The sequence below is a fragment of the Acomys minous genome, assembly GCF_964271855.1.
Source record: "Acomys minous genome assembly, chromosome: 7".
Lineage (NCBI taxonomy): Eukaryota > Metazoa > Chordata > Mammalia > Rodentia > Muridae > Acomys > Acomys minous.
In genome coordinates, this window is record NC_140488.1 from 70,012,703 (window position 1) to 70,023,465 (window position 10,763).

Sequence of the window (10,763 nt, forward strand, 5' to 3'; positions counted from 1 at the left end):
TGCAGTAAAGTTGACAAACAAGATACAGCTTTATAGTGCAGTAGTAGTAATTTATAGCTCTTTGCTGTAATAGGAACTAGGGAGAATAAAATGAGGGCATGGAAAACAATTCTATACCACTGTAAACTAAAATATACCCTGTGCTGGTTACCCACACATTGGTATTGTCAAATATTGTATACATACACAATCATATATATTCGTGTATACACAGAGTATTAGAATTGTTTTCTCTCACAATAGATAGATTCATATCCATTTCTAGTGACATATGAAGCATCTCACCTCAGTTGCCATAGTTTGCCCTCTGGGAACTTTACTCAAAATCTGTCAAGAAACTACCCCCACTGAAAATGTTTAAAATGCTATCTTCTGTTTCCATGGTTTTATTAATGTTTTAAAACTGTATATGTTAAATTCAGTATGAAGATAACCACTTATAATGGACAATGACAATTTTGGCATATTTTATGGTATAGCCTTTCATTGGACACTGATAAGTGATATTATAAAAGTACTAGCACATTTTGATACACATTGGCACAGTCTTGCTTCTTTATAAGCACTGTGACTGACATCATGTGATACATACCATTTGGTTTTCACTAAAAAAATAACTGTTGGTCTATAAGACAATCACAGCAAACCCAGTTCTACATGCATTCCATTTGATTTCTGAGACTAGATTGAAACCCTTGCAATAGATTAGATTTTGCAGAAGAAAAGATTGTTAAACAATATTACATCCCTATCCACAATAATGCCTGATTTATTAAGAAATCGTGGCTAAGCTGGGGAAGACACCACCAGGACAGCCAGGACTACACAGAAAAACCCTATCTTCAACCTACTCCCCAAGAAAAAATGAAAGAAAGAAAGAAAGAAAAGAGTGAGTGGCTGGTATAGATACATAATATTACTCAGCCATAAAGAAACTCAAAATCCTGTCATTTGTAGCAAAATTGTAAGAACTTAAAGACAGTCAATAGTATTAAGGTGTGGTGTTTTTCCTCCTACCCCCATAGTTCCCTGAAAATAATTACTCATGAGATTCAATTATGGTTTTACAAATACCTAGGCCATATAGCTAGGCTCTTCTCTGACTAGCTCATAACTCATAATTACCCATTTATTCTAATCTACACTCTGTCCCATAGCCAGTTACCTGAGCTCAGGTACCATGTGTCCATCCTCTTCACATCTTGCCAGCTGAATCTCTCCTGCCTGGCTCTTTCACGGAATCCCTTCTGCCTGCTGGATGCCCTACCTATTTCCTTCCTTAGCCATAGGCCATAGGTATTTTTAATCGACAGGTGTTGCATCCATACAATACACAAGAGATTCCTTCTACAATTCCCCTTTTCAGTCCAGCTTTTTTCTTTGAATAATAAACTAACATACAACAATAATTATTAAACAGTTATGAAAGCTATTAGGTAAGATTTACATTCACAATGTCCAGTCCATATTCATCTGGCAACTTAGGAGAAATATTCTATTATCTATCCTATCTTGATGAGTTCAGAGTTCTGTACCTAAATCATTTTCTATCCTTATTTGTATTGCCTATTTTTTAAAAAAAAATCTTCTTTAAACCCAAACATCTTCTTAAATCCTGAACAATTAAGCTTGTCAGACTATAACTATCTAGTCTTCAACTCCATCAGAGACTTGAGAAGGAAATAAATATTATCTAAGTTCAGGCAAGCAGCTTCCAATATTAAGAATTGACAGACAGCTAGCTGCTTGGATTTCCTCTCATCCAAATCTCTCTAATATTGGAACATCAATCTTCTGCCTTCTGGCCCAGTATAACTGACAGACATATTTGTGAAACAGGAACTATAAAGGGCTTGCTTACCTTCTCTTGGCAGAGCTCAACAGTCAACTTTGCCTACATCAAATTTTTGCCCATTTTGGATGTCATTTTTGTCTGCATTGAAATAAGGGCATTGTTTTCCCAGTGTATAGCCTGCCACATTTGAAGCCATCTCCTATTGGAGATTCTTTGATGTTCATCTTCTAAGTCAAATGTGGTGCTACCAGAAGGTAACATATCTCATTGCCAGAAAAGCCTTGAAATAATAAAAAATCTTTAAATGTCATATTCTGTAAGTCTCTGAGGTTTTTGAAGATCATATTTACATTTACATAGTGTTTAATCATTATAGTATATCTGAATAAGCAAGTGTTGCTTGTTTCTAGCTGTTCACTATCAGTTTAAGCTAGGATGTATATTTTGTGATAAACTAAAGTAGTATCTGACATGACCATGAGTTTGATTGACTATTATATTACTTATCGTAAACAGTTTGTAATAGCAGCTTTTAAAAGGACTAGAAGTAAACCTTGTATTTTAAATGAGTTGCAAAGGTCAAATACCTTATACAAGAGTTGAAACATAATTATGTGGTAAACAAAAATAACCTTAAGTTTTATATCAATATGTAAAGATTTACACCAATGAAAGCCTTAAATTTGTATCAATATATAAAATTTTTATCAATGTAAGATTATTAGTTTATAAAATATTCTTTGCTTTAAAAGTAGAACCATCTATACGTTTATGTATCAAAAATAACTTAAAATTTGTATCACTAGGAGCCGGGCATGGTGGCATACAGCTTTACCCCAGCACTTGGAAGGCAGATGCAGGTGGATCGCTGTGAATTCAAGGTCAGCCAGCCTAGTCTACGAAGCAGGTCTAGGTCAGCCAAGGCTGCACATAGAGACCCTACCTCAAAAAAACAATAAAAAAATTGTATCATTGTATAAAAATCTATACCAATGTGTCAAATATATTTGAGAATGACAATAGTTAAAGAGAATATTCAATAAGCTACCCTTTTTCTCCTATTATTTCTATGTGATGTTCCTATAACAGTCTATTAATTAAAATGTTTAGGCTAGACACAGAAAGAAGAATACGACATGATCGTAGCTCATACACAAAGACCTAAAGAATTCCGATTGAAGGGCACTAGAGGTTAAGAAGTGGAAAAGACTCTGACAAGGACTTTCTTGTATGCTTTTCAATCACTTGCCCCTGGTGGGGCTTTCACTCAGTCCTGGGATGTGTAGTGGGGGAAGGCTTTTCTGAGGGAGAAGGAAGGGGGGATATGGGGAAGAAGAAAGGAAGGAGGATGAGACTGGAAGGATAGGAGGGACTCAGCTATGGTTGGGATGTAAAATAAATAATCAATAAATAAATAAAATTAACTTAAAAAAAAAAGAAGTGGACAAGAAAGAAAGATGAGGTTGGTTAAAGGATTTTGAAAGCCAGACAGAAGTAACAGTTCATCAGCATAGTGGACTAAATTATATTCATAACATTATGAAGAATTACAAGAGAAATGCTCAAAGGCTATAAGCAATTTTTTTAAAAAGCCAATAAAAAGTCTCAAAACAAGCCGGGCATGGTATCACGTGCCTGTAATCCCAGCACTCCGGAAGGCAGAGGCAGGTGGACTGCTGTGAGTTCGAGGGGAGTCTGGTCTACAAAATGAGTCCAGGACAGTCAAGGCTACACAGAGAAACCCTGTCTCAAAAAAAAAGAAGAAGAAGAGGGGGAGGGGAGGAGGGGGGAGGAGGGGGGAGGAGGAGGAGGAAAAGAAGAAGGAGGAGGAGGCTGAAGACAAATGCGAAAGGGATAAGGACATGGTTTGATCAGTGTATACTGCATAGATGTGTTAAAATATCATGGTATACAATTATTGAGTGTTAAAGTGAAATAGCAGTTGAAGGTAATCAAATGAAACCGTGAAAGAAATACATTACAGTGTTGGCAGAAAGATGGCAACTGAGTGAGACGGTCTGTTGAAAATCTCCCCGACAAACACACCGATTTAAACAGTGGTCCATGCATGGATCTGTTTGCTCAGGCTCCCAGGAGGATAGGGGGGAGCCTAAATGTTGTTGTCTATAAAAGAAGCACTGAAAGGGCTGGAGAGATGGCTCAGAGATTAAGAGCATCGGCTGTCCTTCCAGAGGTCCTAGCTGAATTCCCAGAAACCACGTGGTGGCTCATAGCCATCTATAATGAGATCTGGTACCCTTTTCTGGCATGCAAGCATACATGCAGGCAGAACATTGTATACAATAATTAATAAATAAATAAATAAATAAATCTTTAAAAAAACAAAAGAAGCAGCAGCATTGAAGGAAGCAAAAAATAAAGAGCTGCCTGTGACACTCCTCCCCTTCCTCCATGCAGCTCAGCTGAAGACACCTCCCATTTGGGAAAGAGAATTACATCTAGACTTAGACCTGAAACCCCAGAACCCTGGTTCCAGTCCTTATCCTCAGAGTGTGCATCTGGCCCCTCCCTAGCCTGGTAGCTAAGTAACCACCTGTGCCAGCCCCATTTCAACCTCAGGTGGCAGAGCAGTGACAGCATCCCACCCAGTGAGGTAAAGAGAAGGAAAGAGAGATAATACTTTTTCTTGGAGCTCAGTGCCTGGACCACTACACCGAGACTTGGTACCTGACAGGGCCTAAAGGCCCCTGTCTCCCAGGCCAACATTTTAAGATGAAGCCTCAAGACATGCCCAGTACCAGGCAGGGGAGAAAAGGGAAGTGAATGCCAAGTCACTGCGCAGGACTAGACTTCCTATGATGAATCCCAGGACTAAGCAGAATCCATAAGCAATGACTACCCCCAGGCCAGCTGCCAGAGAAGTACCAGTGTTTACTGTTAGCTCCAAATACAAGCTTGAAAGGATAGCCTACCATTCTTAGACACCCTCAGTTTTATTCTCAGTGAGACCAACTACAGATTTAGGACAAATGAGGACTAAGGTGTCCTCTAGTGCTTAAGTAGCAAAAATGTGCACAGACTCAGAAAACTGCCTACAATGTCTGGATTGACAAAATAAGATCATGGAAATTAGGTGGGGAAATGCCTGCTCCTTCACTGAACACACTGCTATACACCAACGAACAAAAAGTACTTTGTGGGAACCAAGACCCCACGTAATAAACAAAGGTAAGACTCTAGAAATTGACTACACAATAACCCATACCTGAAAAGCCTCATACTAAAAGTTCAAAACATCTGCTTTAAGGAAACTCAATGAGCCAGATGTGGTGGCACACATCTTTAATCCCAGCACTCGGGAGGCAGAGGCAAGCTCTGTGAGTTCGAGGCCAGCCTGGTCTATAAAGCGAGTCCAGGACAGGCAAGGCTAACACAGAGAGACCCTGTCTTGAAAAACCAAAGGGAGGAGGAGGAGGAGGAGAGGAAGAAGGAAGAAGAAAGAAGAAAGAAGATGGAGGAAAGACTAAATGAAAGAAAAAGAAAAGAGAAACTCAATGAGCTTTAGCAGAACAGAGAGATAGTCTAATAGTATAATGGAGGAACTTAGACAATGATTTTTTTAAATCAAACCATTTCTTTTTTGTTTTTTGAATTTTGCTTAGTTATGCCCAGCCTGGCAAAGCACTCAAAATCTACTGGCCTCTGCCTCCTGAGAGTATAGAGGGGCACTGCACTGACCTACAAATGTGCCTGAGCTGAAGCATATACCAAGTGAAACTTAAAACATGACAGACAGTGTGGCTGGTAGAACAGATAAAACAGGAAACAATAAGAGGAAGCTTTAAGATGGATTACTTGAAAATACATATTCAGATGAGAAAGAAAATGAAGAAATGCACATTGTTACATACATATATATGCACACTCAGAAACATATGGACACATATGTGCATACAAATGCACAGACAATGAAACTGAGAACACAGACTAGGTAATATCTGTAAATCTGATAGAAAATGTGTGTCCAAAACATAAGAGCATTCTTAAACTCTGTAAAACAACTCGGTGATGAGTTAGAACGATGAACTACTTCACTCAAAAGAATATGCAGATAGCAAATGCCAACTTCCCTGTGAGCCAGTGCACATCAAGAACACAACAACAGTGAGAAAAGTTGCATTAGTACTTGTAGCAAGAGAGAGCAAGCAGGGCCTGGAGAGATAGCTCCGTGGTTAAGAGCACTGACTGCTTCTCCAAAAGGACCTGGGTTTGATTTCCAGAGCACATGTGGTGGCCCATAACTATCTGCAAGTCTAGTCCCAAGGGGTTCATTGCACTGTACACACGTGGTGCACAGACATGCAGGCAGGCAAAATATCCATATACAAAGTTTTGGGGGGTGGGGGAGGGAGAGGGAGAGAGGGAGGGATGTAGAGAGAGGGCCAGCTGGGAGAGAGGAAAGAATGAGGGAGGGAGGGAGGGAGGGAGGGAGGGAGGGAGGGAAAGCGCACCCTAAAGGTAACTTATAGGAGGATCCCAGAGTACTGTCAAGAGGTGAAACAACTCTACAACTGAGATTCATGACAAATCTTGTATTCGTGGAAAGAGGGACTTTTCAAGAATAAAGCTGTAATGGATAAAGTAGCAGCTACTCCAAGGGAGGCATTTAGATTTTTTTTATTTTTTTAAGATTTAATTTATGTGTATGGGTGTTTTGTTTGCAATGTATGTGCACCAGGTGTGTGCATTGTGCCAATGGTGAAAAAAAAAAAGATTCCAGATCCCTTGGAACTGAAGTTACAGACAGTTGTGAGGCACTGAAGTGCTCTTAGTTGCTGAGCCTCTCCCCAGCACCGGACCTTGGTTTTATTCTGGGTTTAGATGAAGTTATAAAGGGATCTTGTGGCGTCTTGTTTTAGCAGACTGTGAAGCTGATGTTCCTTGATATTATGGCCAACAAGAAAATGATACAACCCCTCACTATGGGCCAGGCAAGCTCCTAACAACACTTAGTACTTACCGTAATAGAGAAGCCCCTTGGCATCAGGAGATGCTTATTTGGGACCATTCCTTCTTTTAGCCAAAAGCAAGCCCTGGAACTTCAACCCACTATAATCAGATTTTCAACATAGCCAAGATTTTTCTGGTCAAAAAGGAGTGTCAAGTAAGCATGATCTAGCGTAGAAGCAGGTTACTCGTTCATCCTCCTCTTGTCGCATAGTGTCCTAGTTAGGGCTTCTATTGCTGTGAAGAAACATAACAGCCAAAAGCAAATTGGAGATAAAAAGGTTTTAAAGATTTATTTATTACGTATAGAGTGCTCTGCTCACTTGTACACCTGCACGCCAGAAGAGGGCATCAGATCTCATTATAGATGGTTGTAAACCACCATGTGGTTGCTGGGAAATTGGACTCAGGACCTCTAGAAGATCAGTCAGTGCTCTTAACCTCTGAGCCATCTCTCCAGCCCGATAAAAAGGTTTTATCTGGTTTACACTTCCACAGCATAGTCCATTACTGAGGGAAGCCAGGACAGGAAGTCAAACAGGGCAGGAACCTAGAGGGCTGGGCTGATGCAGAGGATATGAAGGAGTATTGCTTTCTGGCTTGTTCATCACGCCTTCTTGTGGAGTCCTGCTATTGAGGTCGAAGGCTGGCATTTCTGGAAAGCCTCTGAGCTCGGTATATGACAACGGACTCCTTTTCTCAATGGGGTTCCCTCTTCACCTGATGGGGAACCCTAGATCCCCTAAGGAGCATTACATAGCCAAAGGGAAGATTACAGACCCTTTCCTGATAAGAAATCTGTTCAGCAAGCAACTGGAGAATCCTGGAGATACATACCCACCCTATGCTAATAAGATGTCTGGGTGTCTTTGCTTTCAACCTTTTAAATGTGTACAAGGAGATTCTCCCCCACCCGTAGGATAATTAAGTACTGCTTTTCCCTCTTATGATAGGGCTGTTTTGTTATGTGTGGATTAAGTATCCCCGGCACCCCTAGCCCCAGTGAATCAAACACATTCGCCCTCAAAACCCCTTCCACCGACCAAGGTTTGTAACATCCCACGAAAATAAAGGCTTGCTCTCTCACGCCACTCCTCCACCACGACCAGCTGAGACTCATCTATTCTGGGAAACAATCATTGCTGGATGCCCGGGCTTGACTGCTGACCTTGGCAGCCGCTGAAGCCTGCTTCATGGCCTCAAGATCAGTGCTGACCACAGCGAAGCACCCCGCTGGGCTTGCCTTTCACAGAACCTGCCTTCCAGTAGGTTTCAGCATCAGCCCACTTCCTCTGCCATGCTTAGCATGGCAGCATAACCAAAGAGCTGTAGCACTTTGGTGTCACCACAGGTCTTTGGAACGCCCAGGTTGCCACTACCACCTGGTACCAGCAATCTCATTTTAAAAGAGCTAACAGGAACACCTAGTGAAAAACTCATTTCCACTTCCCCAGTGAGACTGGGAGACTCACCTAGCACACAGGCCTCTTCTTAGCCCCCTAAGCTGCTCCTGAGAGGGAAATGAGACCTTTGATCTGGAGGTCCCGCTGTTCCTGTCTAGAAGCAAACAGCGATAGACAACACTGTCTTTACTGTCAATACAACACAGATGATCTACGTTTTCATAGTGATTGCCACTGCTTTTTTTCCATACATACAAGGATCACCTGAATCAGTCATGACCCAATGGAAGTCTCCCAGAGCTGTTTCTGGGTGTTTAATGAAGCCAGGATTGGAGAAAACTTTTCTGAAGCAAACCCAATGTTGAAGTAGCCGCCATGACAAATACAGTGGTCTAAATTGCTGGCAGGATTCTCCTGGGGTCATCTGTAGCTAGAGCAGGATCTTCCCTAGATGTCTGAATGAGAACAGTTTTCCAGGCAGTTGTGAGGCGCTTACAGCACTCACAGCTGTTTGGATGACAGTTGAAGCAATTACCTAAGAAGCAAGTGTTTGATTGATAGTTTGTGCAGCCTCTGAGAAAATATGCAAGCAGTTGAGGTGCTTGCCACCATGCTAATGGGCGTGTGCTTCTAGAAAGACTTGAAAAACCTGGGCAAACAGCTATCATTCCAGTCTGGCCTTTGGCCTCAACCTGGGTTACTCACCCAGTTCCATTTCCTGGAAGCTGTCTGTAAGGCAGAGCAAAACAAAGGAAAGGTCAGATAGCTGGCCAATTGAATAGTCCAACTTCTGGTGCCTGAGGGCTTTGGTCTTTTTTTTTTTTTTTTAAGTTTTTTGAAGACAGGGTTTCTCTGTGTAGTCCTGGCTGCCCTGGACTTGTTTTGTAGACCAGGCTGGCCTCAAAGCCTCTGCCTCCCGAGTTCTGGGATTAAAGGCATATGCTGCCACTACCACCCAGCTAGGCCTTTGGTCACTTAACAGGAAAGGAAAGGAAAACAGGTATTGAAAGATGGCTCGCTGGGCGTGGTGGCGCACGCCTTTAATCCCAGCACTCGGGAGGCAGAGGCAGCCGGATCTCTGTGAGTTCGAGACCACCTTGGTCTACAAAGCAAGTCCAGGACAGCTAAGATAACATAGAGAAACCCTGTCTCAAAAAAAAAAGAAAGAAAGATGGCTCAGCCATTCAGAGCACTTACTGCTACTGGTTGTGACCAGCGACCATATCAAATGGTTGGCAGCCATCTGTACCTCCCGTTCTAGGGGATCCAAAGTCTTCTGGCCTCCAAGAGCACCAGCACTCGGTGGCACATACACTCATGCAGGCAGGCACACATAAATAATAAATCAATCCTTTAAAAAGACAAAATAGAAAAAACATTTAGGAACGCCGACAACAAATACAAACTTAATATATTTCTTCAATGAATTTTACCTAAGAGTGCTTAACTCCTAGCCAAATACTCTCGATGGTGGTTAGTCCTTCTGATCTCTTTCAGGACACACACACAGTAGAATAGGAAGGACAATAGCCAAAATAAAGCAGCCAAGACACAGAAATCACAAGTCTAATGCCTGTCTGTGCCACAAGGTGAGTTCAAGGCTAGTCTGAGGCGCATAACAAGACCCTGTCACAAGCCAAAAACTATAAAACTATAAAAAGGAAAGAAAGAAAGAAAGAAAGAAAGAAAGAAAGAAAGAAAGAAAGAAAGAAAGAAAAGAACAGTTGTTGAATTAGTTTAGAGGTTCAAAATATATAAATTACTATAAAATTCCTTTCATTGCTCTATGTAGCTAAGTCACTGCTCCTGGTTCAGAAGGTGTAACTGAAACACTCTATGAGCAAGTACGATGGAAGCTTCTCATAATAGCTGGGCTGGCCTCTTACCGTACAGAGCCAGCTGGGTCAGATTTCACCACCAATCATACTTTCTACAAATGTTCAGTGTCATTTTTAGGAATGTGTACAGTGGAGTTTGAAGCCTACTAATAAAGATATTAATAAAACTGTAGAAAATATATAACCAAATGTTGCTATTTTACCAAAATACAAAATGCAGTTAGCTTAGTTGTGTTCATATTCAAATAACACACAAATTTAAATTTTAATGTATTCCACTCACTTAGTCCATAAACTATGAGCAAAGAAAAATCACAAGATAGTAACCGAATAGCTGTACTATCTGCAAGTCTTGTACACAATTCTGATGAAGAGGGGTGTGATTTTCTTGCCTAGGATATTGAAGATTTCATAATGGAAGTTTTTGTTAACTTCCCAGTTTCCTTAAAATGAACAAAGGTACCTGAAATGTTTTAGTTTACCTAAGTGGAAAGAATAACTTAAGACGTGTACCTGCAAAGTGATTATCATAACAACTGGCCATAGAAAAGATGTTAAAAATGTTGGTCTGCTATACACTCAAACTTTTAATAAGGGAGGAAAATAAAGAAGTGCATTTAATTCGGAAATACACTAGGGATGAGAATACACACGATTCAAACAGATTTATATGCTATTTCTTCACAAAAGCTTGATGATTTTGGAAGAGATGGTGAAACATCATGACCAAAATTAACTTGGGGAGGAGAGGATGTATTT